This window comes from Coffea arabica, chromosome 2c (assembly GCF_036785885.1).
Source record: "Coffea arabica cultivar ET-39 chromosome 2c, Coffea Arabica ET-39 HiFi, whole genome shotgun sequence".
Taxonomy (NCBI): Eukaryota; Viridiplantae; Streptophyta; class Magnoliopsida; order Gentianales; family Rubiaceae; genus Coffea; species Coffea arabica.
In genome coordinates this window covers 63166896-63186863 of record NC_092312.1, presented here as the reverse complement: position 1 = coordinate 63186863, position 19968 = coordinate 63166896, and positions in this window count along the sequence as shown.

Below are 19968 nucleotides of genomic sequence, written 5' to 3'. Positions count from 1 at the left end.
TTTATTTCTCTTTTCAATAGCAACATATAGTTTGGGAACTTAGATCTTGATTTGTCCAAAAAAGGGAAAAATGTATTGAAATGGTTTTAGGAAAAACTTGGAAGGTTAGATGAGAAAAAAAAATGAAAATAAAGGTTAGATTAGAAATTCTAGCATTTATTAATAGTCAAAATTTGATGTGGCTAAAGTGATGAGGGACTAAAGTGCAACAAAATATAATAAGGGAGAAGTGCATATTAGTCAAGCAGTAGAGGGTTAGTGCATTTAACTTTAAAGGTAGTCATTTCAATTTCTATATAACTCGCATAAAGAGTAATATTTGAAATTCAACCAAAAGTTTTTATTAAAAGATCGATAAATTATCCTAAAGTTATTCAGCTAAAAAGTATTTTGCAAACATTCGAGTTAAGCACATATTGCATTTTCAGAATATGTAGTTTTTGATTAAACAACCAAAATCACATATCAAATAAAAAGTCATAAACTAGTAATACAATACTAAAAAATGATAAATTTAAAGAAAATACTTTTAAGAATTAAAAAATGCCACAACGTAGAAATAATTGTGTGTATATAATTAGACAAGTGAGTTCAAATGGAGAGATCAATAATCAAAGCGTCAGTAGAATATAAAAAACTGTAGAGAGAGTAAATTAAGGCCAATAAATGTTAGTTACTTGATATTGAGTTAGTCAAAGACAATGACGTATTCTAGTTCGATTTTTCCATTCAGTGAGATTAAAAGCCAAATTCACAATTAGGCATCCATTATTGAAGAGGCTATTGTCAATGTTGTCAAACTCATCAATTGGGCTAATAAATCTGTTCTCAATTTTTATCATGAAATGACCTGTACTCCTACATTAAGGGTTAGGTGAATGCAGAGTTACACATCAATGACCTTACTTTTCACAATGTGCATGCACAGTGACACTCGACACGTTTTGCACAAAACCTCACAATGTGCAACAGTTTCTTGGCCCCAATTTGGCATTGTGTAATACTCAATGCCCTTGGTCATTTTATGACCCAAATTTACCTCATTGTGTAAGCGATTCGTACCTCCTTCTGCTCGTTGTTCAAATGTAGAGATTTCCATTTCGACCTTTCATTTTATGAATGTTGTATCTAGGAACGAACAAAGTTGTAAGTACGAACGTACGAATTGTAATAATATACAATTAAGGTAACCATTCGTGCATCATTATACAATTAATAGCTTCAAAGCTTTTGAAGTCATTAACACAGGACAATTCAACAACACAAGTGATTTCAGATGTAAGAGCAAGCATATAACTTCACAAAATACTTGCCCACTTACTCTACCAGCTTTATTCAACTAAAAGACTGCATCTACTGTTTACGCTATCTTCCTGATCAACTGCCAAAATGAAAAGTCAACAATACAAGGATGTCAGCTACTTTGCGTATAGAGGATACATGTACGACAAACTACAGGCGAAGTCCGCATCATATGAGTTGAAAAAAGAAAAGAGGTGTTAGCGAAAAATTACTATTAGTAGCAACAGAAGGGCGATCGCTACCGATATCGTTATGAAGGTTTTCATTTGTCGAATATTTTGTTCGATTCGGTGCACAGGATATGGGAAAGAGTTTGATTCATGGAGCACTGTTTCGGGACTGTCGAAGGAGTTTTCTCTACTTATTGCTTGTCGATTAGGTGAGGGAGGGCAATATTTAGTCTGAGCTTGCTCATTATTCCTCCGTATTGGATGACACCAAGCGAAAAAAGTACAAGTTTTTCCTTCACAGACGAAGTACAGCAACCCCTTCGTTGGTTTCTATGACTCCACGATCTTCAGGCCAGCCCTTTTTTCACAATGACAGTAGCGATATTGGTACCTTAACTCACTAGATCCGCCACCAAGATTGCTAGATGAAGACATCTGCACGATGTAAAACTCGTTTGTTGCATATGTTAAGAGAATATGGGATGAGACGATAAAGTAATGGTTGTGTATTGATCGGGTGAGTATCACATGGGTGGCAGTTAATATGTGGCTCTAGAGATTATAAACTAGCAACCATGGAGTCAAACTTGCTACACGTCTCTACAACAAAGCGTGAAAACGGCATTACCAGACATTCGAACAGTGTTATGTGGAATTACTGTAGTGTTATGGATGTGCTTTAGTATTTAATATTTGTTGGTCAAGTACTTGACCTGGCAAAACACTTCATTGAGAGTGGTTTGATGCATCGATCTGGGCAATAGTTATGGAGCATATAATCGTGCCCAGGTTCAATTTGTTCGTGTAAGCAACTACTCTTGAAGTTTTTGTCGATTAGAGGATAAGGTTTGGTCCTGCTTGCTTCAACAAAAAAAGGGTACACGTTCGTGATAAAAGTAATATTTAGAAGCAAATATTATGTAAAGACTCCTATGTATTAAAAAAGTAGGTCTCCTAAAATCTAAACATAAATTTTGGACGGAGTTACCATGTAATTGTAACATTCACCAAACATTCAACTTAATTGGCTTCAATGTTTGGGGTAAAGTTGTCATGATAAAAGGTCAATTTAGAAACAAATAACAACTATAATTACTCAGTTTGCAAAGTCAGATTAGTCATGGACCTTTTTATAACAAATCATGGTCATTCATATATTACTACTCTATCTTCTCGAGTGGTAATATGCGGCATTAGAAGATGTAAACTAGCAACTAATATTGGCTGCGAAAATCAGAACGTATAAAATCCCAGTCGATTTTGTTGTTAAACATACAGAAAAGCCAATATAACTAAGGCCGCATATGTTTTGATGTCTACTATGATAATAATGCAAACAAATTTTATAAAACATGTTTGTTAGTCGACATGTTCGGGTCCATGTTGTATAAAAATGCACATGTACTAACTTTATATGTGCTATGTGTAACAAATTTTGAATTATGAAAGCTATTCTTGGGTCCAAACGTGACATGTATGGACCTCATACTGGGTCCAAATTTATATGTGCTCTGTTGTATGGACCCCATACTTTATATGTGCTCTGTTGTAACTTTATATGTGCTCTTTGTAATAAACTTTGAACTACGAAAGCTATTCTTGGGTCCAAACTACTATGATCTATTCTTCGGTCCCCAATTTATGAGGAGACATGTATGGACCCCATACTGTAATGTGTTCATCATCCAAATTTAACAATTGGTACACTTATGTACATATGATGACAGTCAATTTAAACCTTCCATTAATCTACAATAAGGTTAATATAGTCCTTCTCAATAGACCCCAAAACCTAGTCTACATCAACCCAAAAGCTACAGTAGACACATAAAAATGTACAAATGGGAGAAGATCCAATTTTGTCCAACTACAGTCACATCTGACTAATTGAAGTTCAGGCATTACCAACATTCAACTGTCCCCGTTTTGGTACTTGCAGGTTTGCAAAGTTGTTCGGAAACTTAGAGTTCTCTGCTGAGGTACACAATCGAGCTGTGTACAGCACTCGATACATGCCAACATTTTCCTATCCAATTTAAACGTAATAAGTATTTCGAAAGCAAAGGCAACAACGATAAACCATAATTCTAGATGCAAACTAGGAAAAAAATGGGAGGGCAATTGTAATACCCGTGTAAGCCGAACAGCCAACCTTCCGCTCCAATGCTCTAGGAATGTCATAATGAAGACACCACTGTCACATCTGTTCGTGTTCTCTTCTCATTAGCCAGTTGGAGTATACAAAGTTGTAATAAAATATTTGCTGCTCTAACAATAATGATGTGAGAAGTCAAACTATTTATACTTTATTTGGTGAGTGATAAGGGACATCGGCAAGTGCAAACGAGAAACCGGAGAAGTCAATTTTCTTGTCAAACTTTGTCGCCACGACCAACCCCAGGGCACGTTTCTACAGCACCAAAGATTACGTAAAACAGATTAGAAGCACTAATGTGTTATCCTCGTCTCTTGTAATGTATTTAGGTGACAGTCCAACATACCAGTCAATTCAGTATACTTATGTTTTTGCTCTTTGCTTGATCACTATTAGGGTCTAATAGGTGCACTTCTCTCTGTGAGACATTAAAACTGTAGACAAACCAATACCCCTCTGTGCATACTAGCACAAGTATCTGAAACGAATGAGGTATAAAAAAATTAACACAGAAAAGGTATGTAACCTGATTCTACATTTTTGGATATTCAACATCTAATAAAAAAGCCTTAGGTTAAAGGTAGTAATTGCATATCCAATCACAATTCGTGGGATCAACCCTCGTATTGTTATTGCAAACTTTGAATAGTTTTTTTAACTTAGCAGATAAGCTAGCATCTGACAGCTTGTTGAAGCATACCCATTTTTAAAATTCCTTCCTACAACCAATAACATGGTGAGTGGAAGTAGTGTAGAAGACATCAGTAATAGTGCGTTGGCTTGTACTACCAATTTAGATAACATGCTGAAAAAAGTTAACATATAATAGGATGTAGTCCAAATTTCAACTCACAACTGCGTGAGGTTCAACAATGTAGCGGTCAAGCTTCCTACTTTTGGCAGTTCTTTCACCCTAATTCATGAGACGGGCAAACATGTCAATCACCTAATCAATATCCAATGATGTCCAAAACATGTAATCGAGTGTTACAATTGCGTTTACGTATCACTAATCCAATCAATAAATTGATAATCAAACTTTTTGAATAAACGTAATAAACTACTGACCCAATCCGACACATGCATGCCATTATCCAGTATTTTCAAGTCAAGCCGTGTCAGCAAGAATTGAAACATTTGAATCAGTATGTCTCTATCAGATCCGGGACACAATTTAATGATTTACTAATAATTAGTACTTGTTCTCCAAAAAGTAGACATGTAATGTATATGAAGTCAATTCTCATCCATTTTCATACTGTTTTCCTGTGCCATCTTACAATGAACCATATGCTCGGTATTGAAGTGAATGGATCACAAGGTCGAATTAATAGTTTTGTCAAGAAACTTACTTGGGATTTTTGTCCGGGTGCCATGCATATGCAGCAACATTTTTATCGTACAAACTTACTGTCACATGTGCTAGTAGAATGTACTCAGCTGACTGCAGAACGGTGCTCTTCTTTGTTGCACGTGTAGATTTATGCTTTATTTCAATGTCAAGGCCTCCTAAAAAGCAAAGAACATGTATTTCATATGCAATTTATTTGTTGTTGTGTAACAAATTGTAAACCATTTTGTAACAATCTTCAAACCATAGTTATTAAACCTGGCTCGGGGAGGAACCCGGTAAAAGAGATGGGTCAACGAGTTACTGGTTCAATCGATGGGTGAGTGGTCCAATCGGTGGGTCATTACATATATTTAAATATTATGTTTTATAATTTTTTATACCATAATAAATATTCAGTTAGTTTAATTTATTATAGATTCCTTAATTTTTATAAGAATTAACAACCTAAATTTAATTAGTAATCCACCAAATTTCAAGTATAAAATTTTATCTAAGTGTAATTATCTAGTTTATTTATGAATTTTAAGTGCAAAAGTTTATTAAGATTAATATTTGCCTTTAAAATGATTTTGTAATATGTTATTTTTAAGTCAATTTCATAATTTATAGAGTTCAGAGAATAATGAAAATATTATTAAAAGATTCCAAATAAATTTTGTTTTGGAAAAATAAAATAAGAATAAAACTCTAATATATAGTATAAGAACAAAATAAATAACAAATGGCTAGCTGGTTTAGCGGTAATGGTAGTCTACTTCTTTGCACAAGTTCACGCGTTCGAATCTCCATTCTAGCAATGTTTTCAAAATTTTTCCGTAGATCGGGTTCCTTATAAAACCGGCTGGTTCAACCGAGTTGTCCGGTTCAATTGCCGGTCCGTTGAAAAGTCAACGGGTTCAAAGCAGAAACGATCTTATTAAGAACTCGGCCCGGTTTTATGGCCGGTTCACCAGGTTGACCGGTTGAACCGTCGGGTCGGGTCAGGTTTAATAACTATGCTTCAAACACAGTGTAACTAACAGTCTTAAAACACCAATCGATTAATTTTCAAACACACTGTAACTATTCCAATAACTATTTTGTAACACTCTTCAAACACACTGTAACTAACAGTCTTCAAACAACTTTGTATTAATTTTCAAACACATTATAACTTCCTAATAATTTGAATGTAAGTCTTCAACCATACTGTAACTTCTCAAATAACTATTTTGTAACACTCTACAAACATACTGTGACTTTCCAATAACTATTTTGTAACAACCTACAAACACACTGTAAAATGCAATCATCAAATATGGAGTTTTGTATTAATTTCAAACTCTAACTTCCGAAATAACTATTTTTTAACAGTCTTCAATAACATTCAACTTTTTAATAACTATTTTGTAACAACCTACAAACACTTTGTAACTAACAGTTTTCAAATATGGAGTTTTGTATTAATTTTCAAACTGTAACTTCCCAAATAACTATTTTGTAACAGTATTTGAATAAACTGTAACTTCCCAATAACTATTTTGTAACAACCTACAAACACACTGTAAACATTCTTCAAATACGGAGTTTTGTATTAATTTTCAATCTGTAACTTCCTACATAACTATTTTGTAATAGTTTTCAAATACACTGTAACTTTTCAATAAATATTTTTTAATAGTTTTCAAACACAATGTAACTAATAGTTTTTCAAACACACTGTAACTTCCCAATTGGCTTAACATGACATGAGACTTATCTGGATGTAACTTGAATCATTCAATTTAATTATTATGCTCAATTTAGTTTGTCAGGTCTGCTTCATATGCAGCTAGCATTGGTGTGCTATGACAATATGCCTAGCGGTTTTTTGTGATACCCCAACTTTTAGGATACTATTGTTGTTTAGTCTCAAAAAGGATATTACGATTTTTTTATTTAAGACATTGTTTTATTTTAAAAACGAGAAACCCTAAATTCTAGAAACCCTAAAGTCTAATAAAAAACTCTAGTTTACTTGTGACTAACCGATTTTCTTAAATCTCTTATTTTGAATCGAAACTCTAATTGTAATCACTGGAATTGTAAAATCCTGTACATTTTCTTAAAATTCCTTTTACTTGGAAATTATTACTTTATAATAGTCTCACTACCCAATCACCCCACAATAAGTGCAAATGAATATAGAAGTAAGGATTTTTCCTTTTTATTTTCAAGTTAGCGTGAATTAGGGTTTTACGCCTATCCATAGTGTGACTATCCGGTACGAAGTGTGTACTAAATTTAGTGATTAAGAGTGAGTTTTAGATGCTATTAAATGTGTGATTGGAAGTGAGAATAATAAGTGAGAGAATTATAAGTGTAAGGATCGAAGACAACCTAAGAGGGGGGGTGAATTAGGCTTTCAAAAAACCTGCTAAGATATATTCTATTTTTTTCACAGACAACCTTTCTTTTCTCAAATACCTCCCAATGAACAAGATAACACAAGAGCACAGGTATTCGTGAGATGAAGAGAAGAACAGTTTATGTAGAAAAGCAGTAAATGAAAGTAAAGAAACAAATCAGGCTTCAAACACAACTGAGGTTTGAACACCACTTTTATATACCAAGTTATTTCAAGTTGAATAAACTTGCAACCAATCTTTTGTGTACAAGGAAGGGATCACTTCCTTCTTGCCCCAAACCACACTTGGTCAAGTAAGGAAGTTTTACAAACATTCGCAAACCCTCACTATGCTACACTATTGAAGAAGCTATGTCACACTTGAAAAACTGCACGAAGATTGCACAAGCAAGGAGTACAAATGTTCCTTTTGAGTATTCTAGCACACGAATCACTCACAATCTGATGTAGACTTGATGTACAAAGTTCTTTTGAGGTGGTTGACTTTGTTCTTTTTATAGGAGACCAGAGAGTTCCTCAATTAATGCTGTCAACGGGTAGAAGGCAACTGAAGAGTCAACTAGCCGTTGGTGCTGTCGGACGTCCAATGTTTGGTTTTTATGCGTCCGAACGAGATCAATGAGTTCTGAAAGTTTTCTTGAATCCCTTAGGACGTCCGATCATGCGTCCGAGGGTAGGATGAATACTTGGACTTTCTTCTTCAATTCCTTCGGACGGCCGATGCGTCCAGAGTGTTGCGTCCGAAGAGCAGCAACACTTGTCGGACGTCCGATACACAGGTGTTGAGCGTCCGAACCTGATCAGTAATCGAGTAACTCCTGGCTTGTCTTTTTCGGACGTCCTAGTCTGAGTTCTTTACTCGTCCGAAGATACTCAAAGAATGTCGGACGTCCGATACTCTCCTTTTGTGCGTCCGACATCATCCTCAGCAGACTTCATTCTTTTTTGATCTTCTTTTTCTGTTTTAAATCCACAGACCTGTTTGGTTCATTTCTGAAAAGGATCTCTACAAAAGGTATTAGAAACATCCAATTGTTTTGTAATCATCAAAAGATATGAATTGAGATAAACAATCTCCCCCTTTTTGATGATGACAAAATAATTGGATAGAGCACAAAATATAACAGCTCCCCCTAACGAAGTGCATGAGTAGTATATAGGAAGAAACGCAATCCACATGATCAGTGCTGATCCAGCTCAACTCCCCCTGAGACTGTCTCCCCCTAACTAGTTACTCTATACTATCAGTGTTAAACCAAATCCAATTCTAATTCTCCCCCTTTTTGTCATCACAAGATTGAGTATCAGTTTTGGAACCAGTAGTACGTCATATCAGAAACATTATCAGTGTATTCATTTACAATGTACAACACAGTTTGGACTCAATCATGTAGCAGATGTTAAACAGAAACATTCATTCATTGAGCAGATTTCAAAAACATATAACCAATCATAACATCCATTCAAAGCATTCATAACAAGCACTTAGTTAAAACATTCATAAATAGTAGAAAATATCCAGTTGTACAGACCAGGTGTTCAATACTTAGTACAAAAGTGCAATGCAAAAGATGAACTATAGTCCTAGATTTAGGTGCAGTGACCTAGTAGTGCCTAAATGGTGATTTTAGATGATCCAGGCCTCCTCCTGGTCAGACGATACTGTTCAGGGTCCTCTTCTTCCTCAGTTTCTTCATCATCATCTTCAAATGCTTCCTCAGTTACTGGAGCCTTGCCTTTATCCTTGGGCTGAGAACTGGAAGCTGGTGTGGTCTCATTACCAGTAGTTGGCCTTGTGGGCTCAGATCTTGGTTCTTTCTGATGAGCAGTCTCATTTGTCTCAGGTATAGGGGGCACAAGAAGATTCCTTTTTTCAAGAAAAGAGGATTATTGGGCAGAGGTCATGGTCATCATGAGACCATCTTCAAGAAGTATAACATGCTGTTTGAGGTTTTCAAGCAAGGAGATGACCTCAGAGTTGGAAGAGAAGGACTTACTAGCAGACTTTCTAGGATGAATGGTGAAAGGAGAAACATAGCCTGACTGATCATGGGGAGTTCTAGGAGTGACAGGGGTTTCATGCAAGTTTTTTCTTCTAGACTCGGCCACAGTCTCCTTGTAGCACCAATGACCATCAAAAAATTTTAGGTTCTTTCTTTCAAAATAAGCTTTGGAGAAAACTGATGAAGCACTGTCTTTTGGAGATTTGCCAGAAAAGGGTATGTCAAAATGAGCAAAAATAGGGGTCAGAAATCTGCCATAGGAAAGCTTCCTACGACTATCAGTGCTGATTTTGAGCAGAAACTTGCACATTATAAATCCAAAGTCAATGCGGATTTTTTCAACAAAGCAGTAGAAAAGATAGAGTTCCATTTTGTTTGCATCTGTTCTGTGGCCATCAGTTGGCACCAACAGATTCGAAATGATGGTGAAGATGATCAGATTCTGAGGATTGAGATCATCCAATCTTGCCTCAGCAGGGGTGTTGAATTTGGTTTGAAAATAAATCATGAGTTTAGCATTGTAAAAATGATGATAGGCAGAAGGGAATTCCTCATACGAAAAGAAATTTGCAATTTTTCCCTTAAAACCAGTTTCAATACTAGTTTTCAGAATGAAATTCACAATGTCAGGAGTTAACATGATGTCTACAGAGTTGACCCTAGAGATGAGTTCAGTGTGTGATGTACCCTTTCTAAGATTAGCAAAAAATTGATAAAGCATGTCAGGATAAAAAACATTAGGAATGGTCAGAAGATGAGTCCATTTCTGGAATTCAAAGAGTTTGATGACAGGTTCAATATCAAGCTTACGAAATTCAAAAGGAATGATGAGCCTTTGGGTGATGAACCATTTTTGAGAGACTAATTCAAATCTGTCTCTGGCTTCATCATCGATGAACTTTGGTAGAGGAACGAGTTCAGGTACAGGCTGAGATACTGGATTCTTCCCAGAATATGTCCCTTTAGAGGTTTGAGTGGCAGATGCACCAACATTTTGAGTCTCAGTCCTTGTCCTTGGAGACTTCCTGATGGAGGGTTCAGGTGTTGGCTGACTCTCAGTAGTGTTTTCTTCATTCTGCTGATCAACAGAGGGATCAGCAGATTGCTTGTTCTTGGATTGGGGAGTTCTCTTCCCCTTTGCAGTCCTTTTTCTTTTACTAGAAGACCTTGTGACAGTTTCATCACCTTGGGTAGCCTGCTCTGGTTCCTCATTTCCACCAGCAATGTTCCCTTCAGAGATTTGCCCTTCCATTTGTTCATCAGATGATTCAGGAGTTGGAGTAACTAATTTTCTTTGGGCAGTCTGCTTCACTTTACCATCACGAGTCACTTTCTTCTTTTTAGGTGCCACAGGAGGTGGATCAACAATTTCAATGTCTTCATCCCTAAGCATAAAAGACCGTCTGGCACTAGTAGATCCTCCCCTAATTCTAACCATGATGCAATGTGGATATGATTTTTGATGCAGAATGTTGTGTATAGAAGGAAAAAAATAGTAAGAGCCAACAAGAGTGCACTATGATGCCGCAAAGAGAGGGTTATATGAGGTTAGGGTTTCGTATGTAAATTGGGAATTTTGAGGTAGTTGGGTGTTAGGAGTGCCTTTTATGAGTGGTTAATGAGCAAGAGAGGTGTAATAGAGTTGGTTGAGTCAATTTCTCGGAAATTGGTTTGAGGAGAGAGGAATTTGAATTTCAAATTTTAGAGAAACTGAAAGGTCGCGTCCGAGACTTATAGAGGAAAATGAATTGAGAAGAATGGGTAACTGCCTTATAGGACACATTTTTTGAGTGTCGGACGTCCGAACCAAGTGATGCGTCCAACACAACCGTCCGAACCAGGGTTTTTCTGGACCTTGGATGAAGAACACTGTCGGATGTCCGTTCCAATTCATCGGACGTCCGATAAAGATTGACTAGAAATAAGACTCAGAACATTTTTTCTGAAACACCCAATTTTGTCCTCAAAGACACAAATTGATCTAGCGGAAGAGCTTTTGTGAGGATATCAGCGATCTGTTCTTTAGAACAAACAAACTCAACACGCATTACCTCCTTTGAAACAAGATCGGGAATGAAATGATACTTTATATCAATGTGCTTAGTCCTAGAGTGTTGCATGGGATTTTTTGTTAGATTAATTGCACTAGTGTTGTCACAGTACATGGGTACACATTCATATACTAAACCGAAGTCATTCAATGTGTTTTTCATCCATAACAATTGAGCACAGCAAGCACCAGCAGCAACATATTCAGCTTCAGTAGCGGACAGTGAGATAGCATTTTGTTTTTTACTAAACCAAGAGACCAAGCAATTTCCAAGAAAGTTGCATATACCAGTAGTACTTTTTCTATCTATTTTACAACCACTAAAGTCAGCATCAGAGAATTCACACAAAGGAAATTCATGACATTTTGGATACCACAAGCCAAAATTTAAGGTTCCTTTAAGATATCTCAAGATTCTTTTTACTGCATTCAAGTGTGATTCCTTTGGACAGGATTGAAATCGAGCACATAAACACACAGCAAACATGATGTCAGGCCTACTAGCAGTTAAATAAAGTAAACTTCCAATCATACCTCTGTACTTCTTCTCCTCAACTTTTGTACCTTCTTCATCTTTGTCTAGTTTGGTAGATGTGCACATAGGTGTCCCAATAAGTTTTGAATCCTCCATTCCGAATCTTTTCAGCAACTCCTTGGTATATTTTGTTTGATTTATAAACGTTCCATCTTGGGTTTGAATCACTTGGAGTCCAAGGAAGAAGTTCAGTTCTCCCATCATGCTCATTTCAAATTCTTTTTGCATGATGATGGAAAAGTCCTTGCACAATTTTTCATTAGTAGCACCAAATATGATATCATCCACATATATTTGCACAATCAAAAGATCTTGTGAGCTTTGTTTTGTAAAAAGTGTAGTGTCTACAATGTCTCTTTTAAAACCATTTTCAATCAGAAATCCACTCAGACGTTCATACCATGCTCTAGGAACTTGTTTTAATCCATATAAAGCTTTTGAGAGTTTAAACACGTGATCTGGATAAGAATCATTTTCAAAATCAGGAGGTTGGTCAACATAAGTTTCTTGATCTATAAATCCATTTAAGAAGGCACTCTTAACATCCATTTGAAATAATTTAAAATTCTTGAAACATGCAAATGCTAAAAACATTCTTATGGATTCCAGCCTGGCTACTGGTGCAAAAGACTCATCAAAGTCTATTCCCTCTTCTTGAGTGTATCCCTTAGCCACCAGTCTAGCCTTATTTCTAACAATCTCCCCTTTATCATTCAATTTGTTTCTAAAAACCCATTTAGTGCCAATGATAGGATGGCCTTGTGGTCTGGCAACCAGAGTCCAAACTTTGTTTCTTTCAAATTAGATTAACTCTTCTTCCATAGCTAAAATTCAGTGCTCATCATTCAAAGCATCAACAACATTTTAGGTTCAATATGTGATACAAAAGCAAGATTATCAACCAGGTGTCTAGAGGAACGAGTCCTGACCTTTTCAGAAGGATCACCAATTATAAGCTCCCTGGGATGATTATGAGCAAATTTCCAGGCTCTTGGAAGATCATTAGGAGTAGTGGTATCTCTATTATTCACTTCTTCAGCTGGACTGACCTGAGCATCATTATCCTTTGAATCAGTTTCTGGTGAGGCAGAGTCATGGTCATTGATTGCTAGCTTCTTTAGTCCTTCTTGAACACCTGTGTCATCATCTACACCACAACTCATAGAAATGTCACCATTAGATTCATCAAAAATAATGTGTATAGCCTCCTCTATAATCAATGTTCTACGATTATAAATTCTGAAACCTCTTTTATTTTCACAATAACCCAAGAAAATTCCCTCATCAGATTTCTTGTCAAAGTTTCCAAGATGTTCCTTGATATTCAAAATGAAACATTTACAACCAAATACTTTGAAGTAGCCGACAACAGGCTTTTTGTCATACATGAGCTCATAGGAAGTTTTGTTCAAAATTGATCTTAGAAGAACTCTATTCATGGTATAACAGGCTGTGTTTATGGTTTCAGCCCAAAAATATTTTGGTAAATTACATTCACTAAGCATGGTTCTAGCAGCCTCTTGGAGAGTTCTATTTTTTTTTCTACAACTCCATTTTGTTGAGGGACTCTAGCAATAGAGAATTCATGAGTAATACCATTATGATCACAAAATTCTGAAAAACCACAAAATTTGAATTCTGTCCCATTATCACTTCTAATCCTAACAATTTTCAAGTCAAGCAGATTTTGTACTTTAGCAAATAATGAGGTAAAATTCTTAAAGACATCATCTTTATGAGTAAGGAATATTACCCAAGTATATCGAGAGTAGTCATCAATAATCACAAAACAATATCTCTTACCACCAAGGCTTGCAGTCTATGTAGGACCAAATAGATCAAGGTGCAGAAGTTCAAGTGGTTTTGAAGTAGAAACACATTTCTTAGGTTTAAAAGAAATCTTGACTTGTTTTCCAAATTGGCAAGCATCACAGATTCTGTCTTTTTCAAATCTAATTTTTGGAAGACCTCTAACAAGTTCCTTTTTAGAAATTTCTTTCAGCAAATCCATATTGAAGTGACACAACCTTCTATGCCACAACCATGGGTCCTCATTTGCTACTTTGAGACATTTGAGATATGAGGAATCAATTTTTTCAAGAAACACTACATAGACATCATTAACTCTTTTTCCTTTGAAAACAATGTTGAACTTTGAGTCAAATATGAGACATTCAAGCTTTTTGAACAATACAAACAGATTCCTATCACACAATTGGCTAACATTTAACAGATTGTAACTCAAATTGTCAACAAGAAGAACATTGTGGATAAAAGTTTGATCATTCTTACCAACATCGCCAATACCAACAGTTTTGGCTTTGTTATCATCTCCAAATGTTACCTTTCCACTTGCTTTTTGCTTGAGTTTAATGAATTGTGATGCATCACCAGTCATATGTCTTGAACATCCACTATCAATGAACCATTTTGATTCTTTAGCAATGTAATCCTGGTTCACCTACACACAAACCCACAAGATAATACTTGGTACCCTTTAAATGTTGGGTCCTTGAGAGTTAGTATTATGTTTGACTATTCACATGCATCTCATGCCATTCCTCATGTTTTTCTTAACATGACAGTTGCTATACATGTGACCAGATTGACAACAAAAGTTGCATACTGACATTGAATCAATCAAATGAACAGGTTTAATGAATCTGACTTGCCTTCTTCTGTGGATGGCAAACTCATTTGTATTTTGGTTCAGTCTTATTTGATTAGTATTAACATAAGGTACAGTGTCATTCTTTTGAAAATGATTCTGTTTCACATGATGTAACAATTTACATAAATCATCAATCCTTTTTCTTAAGTTGCATTGCTCACTTTTGATTATGTCACAGTAATTTTTCTTTTTGTAAAGTTCAGCAAGCACATCAGTTTCAGTCCTTTTCAGGTTATCATTTTCATGCTTAAGACATTTGTTTTGTCGAAAAAGATTTGCATTGTCTTGTATTAGAAAGCTGATTTTTTGCTTCAGTTCTTTGTTTTTAACATAGGATTCTTTCAAGCTGTTATGCTAGAAAAGAATTAACATCATCATCAGATTCACTATCACTATTGGTTTGAGAATTGCATTGTGTTACCTCTTCATCTCCAATAGCCATGAAAGCCACTTGAGCAGATTCCTCTTCTTCTTCAACTTCGCCTTCTGAGTTGCAATCATTCCAGATAATCTGGAAATTGTTGAACTTTGGTTTTCGTTCAATCTTGTTTTCCTTCTTTTTCTTCATTGGACACTCATTTGCATAATGTCCAGGTTGGCCACATTCAAAACATTTATCGTTCTGTTTCTTGTTGAACTCTAGTTTCCCTCTATTCCTGAAGTCATTAGTCTGATTCTGGAAGGAATTGCTGGATCCGCCTTTCCTGAATCTTCTCTTATTGAGAAATCTTTTGAAGCCTCTTGTGATGAGTGCAATATCACTGTCATCACCTTCCAAGTCATTTTCATCCAGTGAGACTGTTTCATCTTCATCTTGTGAAGCTTTCAGAGCAATACTCTTCCTTTCTTTTGTGTCTTCTTCTTCCTGCAACTTAGATTTAAGTTTCAGTTCGTAAGAGGTTAGAGAGTTAATCAGAGATTCAATGGATAAGGAATTTAGATCCTTGGCTTCCTCTATGGCAGTCACTTTGCTTTCCCAATCCTTTGATAGAGCATTCAGAATTTTTCTGTTCTTTTCACCTAGAGAGTACTCCTTCTCAAGCACCTCTAAATCCTTGATCAGATAATTAAATATACAATACATTTTATCGATGTTCTCATGAGACTCCATCTTAAAAAATTCATACTTGGTGACCAGAATGGACTTTTTCTGTTCTCTTACGTTGTCACTACCCTTATGAATTTCTCTTAACTTATCCCACATTTCTTTGGCAGATTTACACCCTTTTACTCTAATTGACTCATTTGAGTCTAAGGCACTATAAAGAACATTCATGGCTTTGGCATTCAATGTGAGATTGGTTCTATCGTGAGCATTCATCTCAGCTCTCGTTTTTGGCCGCAACAAACCTGTTTCTGCATCAAGAAAGTTAGCATCATGCGGTCCTTCATTCACAATAAACCACAGCTCAATATCAATGGATTGCAAGAAGATAATCATTCTTTCTTTCCAACTAACATAATTGGAACCAGTAAACATGGGAGGCCTAGTAACAGATTGCCCCTCAACAAATATAGCATGACTGGTTGTCATCTTACTCCAAGCCGCTTGAGCTTAATCTCTAGGAGACCAAGCTCTGATACCAATTGTAAGGATCGAAAACAACCTAAGAGGGGGGGTGAATTAGGCTTTCAAAAAACCTGCTAAGATATATTCTATTTTTTTCACATACAACCTTTCTTTTCTCAAATACCTCCCAATGAACAAGATAACACAAGAGCACAAGTATTCGTGAGATGAAGAGAAGAACAGTTTATGTAGAAAAGCAGTAAATGAAAGTAAAGAAACAAATCAAACTTCAAACACAACTGAGGTTTGAACACCACTTTTATATATCAAGTTACTTCAAGTTGAATAGACTTGCAACCAATCTTTTGTGTATAAGGAAGGGATCACTTCCTTCTTGCCCCAAACCACACTTGGTCAAGCAAGGAAGTTTTACAAACACTCGCAAACCCTCACTATGCTATACTATTGAAGAAACTATGTCACACTTGAAAAACTGCACGAAGATTGCACAAGCAAGGAGTACAAATATTCCTTTTGAGTATTCTAGCACACGAATCACTCACAATCTGATGTAGGCTTGATGTATAAAGTTCTCTTGAGGTGGTTGGCTTTGTTCTTTTTATAGGAGACCAGAGAGTTCCTCAATTAATGCTGTCAACGGGTAGAAGGCAACTGAAGAGTCAACTAGCCGTTGGTGCTGTCGGACGTCCGATGTTTGGTTTTTATGCGTCCGAACGAGATCAATGAGTTCTGGAAGTTTTCTTGAATCCCTTAGGACGTCCGATCATGCGTCCAAGGGTAGGATGAATACTTGGACTTTCTTCTTCAATTCCTTCGGACGGCCGATGCGTCCAGAGTGTTGCGTCCGAAGAGCAGCAACACTTGTCGGACGTCCGATACACAGGTGTTGAGCGTCCGAACCTGATCAGTAATCGAGTAACTCCTGGCTTGTCTTCTTCGGAAGTCCGAGTCTGAGTTCTTTACTCGTCCGAAGATACTCAAAGAATGTCGGACGTCCGATACTCTCCTTTTGTGCGTCCGACATCATCCTCAGCAGACTTCATTCCTTTTTTATCTTCTTTTTCTGCTTTAAATCCACAGACCTGTTTGGTTCATTTCTGAAAAGGATCTCTACAAAAGGTATTAGAAACATCCAATTATTTTGTAATCATCAAAAGATATGAATTGAGATAAACAATAAGTGAAAACCCTAGTACGTACGATTTAAGAAAAATCGGGTTGAACCGACGGGTACCGTTTGTTATCGATTGAGTGCACCACTTGACCACCATTTTCTGACCATAAAATAACTTTGATATTAGTGCAAAATATCAGCCCTTAATCCAGCTTAAGATGGCCGAAAATGTTGACCAAGAAAAGGGAAAAAAATGAAAAATTGAGGTTGAATCTTGTGGTGACACTTGGCGGTCATCCACCTAACTTTGACCCAAACCAATTACCATCTTATAAACCTTCTTGAAGCTTCATTTCTCCTCCATTCCAGCCTCTTGGTCGTGAGTTGAGAGAAAAAAAAAAGGGGAGAGGAAGACAAGCTAGCAACTTCACCTTGAATCCAATTTAGTTGAGTGAAAATCCAAAATCCAAACCGATTAAACTTTCATTTTAGTGCTTAGATAATTGTGTGTGGTAAAAGTTTGGGAAGAAAGTGTTTGATTTCTCACCTACAAGGAGCTTTTGGAAGGTACCATGGCTGCCTATCCCTTTACTCTTCATTAATCTTGTTTAAGTTTGGGTAGAAACTCATATTCTTGATTTATGACAGTAAATTTGCTAGTTTGGAATGATATGTGGAATATGGAGCTAGGGTTTACATTTTCAGCCTTGGTTTTGGTTATTCATCTAGTAATGGATGTTATAGTGTTAGTAATTGTTGGCTTTGATGCTTGAATGCTTACTAGATATGAAATTCTAGAGGAAAAACTCAAATTCCAGGTTTAAGTTTTCATATTTCCCTGTTCTGCCCGATTCTAGTTCACCATGTTAGAGGCCGAATTAGGTTTAGCCTAAATCATGCAAGTTGTAGAGAATGATGTTTTATAGATGTCAACAAAATTTTAGCCCAATCCAAGCACTGTAGCTTGTGAAAAGATAAAAATACCCCTGAGACTGCCATAAGTAGAGCTTCATGGATAGTTTGGACATTTCACCAATCTGATCGCGTCTGTTCATCCTGATCCGTACTGAATTGGCATTTGGCCAAAACACAGAAGTTGTAGTGCTATGTCTTACCTTTCCAACGGCCCTAAAAACGCCTCAATCGGACTTTGATAGCCTGAGTTATTGTCATTTAACCATAGTGCGGTTAGCTAACCTATTTGTGAGATTCTGGTTTTGTATATTGCAATTTTGACCTAGCTACACTATGAACTGGACTGAGTGGTCTTCATCAAAGTTGTAGGCCTTTGTCTTAGCTTCAAAACGGTATAAATTGCATCCCAATCCAATAAGCGTAGCCTCAGTTGTGTCCGTTACGCAAAACAACATCAAATCTGTCTTTTATTTTCTGACTTAAACTTCATTTCCGGACATTTTCCGAGCTTAAATTTGTACTTGTACGACTTTGAGCCTATTGAATGGCTATTGAAATGAGATTATTTTGTGTGTGATTTTGGGATTGATTGAGGAAAACAATAAAGCCATAAATGGCTGGAAAATAGGTAAATACAAAGGGCATGCTGTCCAAAATTTTAGGGCTACGCGATTCCTTCAAGTTGAGTTGATCTTGGTAAAAATGATGGGTTTTGGGAGTTGTTTGTAACCCTAGGACCAACTGTTATCTTTTTACTCAAAAATCATATTTTTTTCTTTTGTACTAGTACTTAACTTGGGAAAGCATACGACTTGTAGTCGAGTCTCATTGATGCATTCCATTTATTGGGTTTGTGGATGTGCGAATTATAATTGTTTTATCTTGGTTATTTTAGGATTTCTTGGCGATTAAAACCACGTTGGGTAAAAACTTTTGAAGTATCTGTACTGGAACTGGTGAGTGTACTACTTCCCTAATTTGTTACTATCTGGCTATCCGTGACTTCTGTATACTCTATATGAAACGAGGTGTACTTTATCGCTCTCGTTTCTCTCATCTGTTACTTGTTTCTTGCATACTGTATAAGACTGTATTTGCTCTCTGTATCTGTTATCTGTATCTGTTCTCTGTATAAGTCTGCAATCTCTGAGCTCAAAACCTGTGACTAGTTACTCGAGTCGAATCGGCAAGGGCCTGGTCGATTAGATAACAAACCATGGTAGTCTGTTTCTGAAAATTTTTGAGTATTGAGACTCTTGATTCCGATATACTCGAGTATTACCATATCTGTTTCTGTTGAGGTGTTCGGGCTCGATAGGGGGTATGTTTGGTGGACGGAATTTGGTGTAAAGTGGGGTCTACGGACATGTTGGTTCTATATACGTTGACGGAGAGTCAACGGGTTGGGATCAAATTCTGCAACGGAAATTTGGCTCCTGAGAGCCACTCGTATCCTTTCTATCTATGGTGTTTGTTCATTTCCTTATTTGATTGCCATATGTGACTACTTGAATATGAAGTTCCATGATTCTTACCTGCTATTATTTTGATACCTCATTGAGCGTAAACTCACCTCCTTCCCGTTATCTTTGTTTTCCTTACAGGGAACCAAACTTTGAATCCATGGTCTTGGAAGAAAGGGTCGAGCTAGTGTAACTAGTGTGTTGTTAAACTCTTTTGCAACCGAAACCCAAATCGTGTTTTTAAGTGTATGAATACCTTGGCTTGTACCCTAGTTTGAGTTAATTTGCCAAGGACTCCGATGTAAATATATGTATAAGT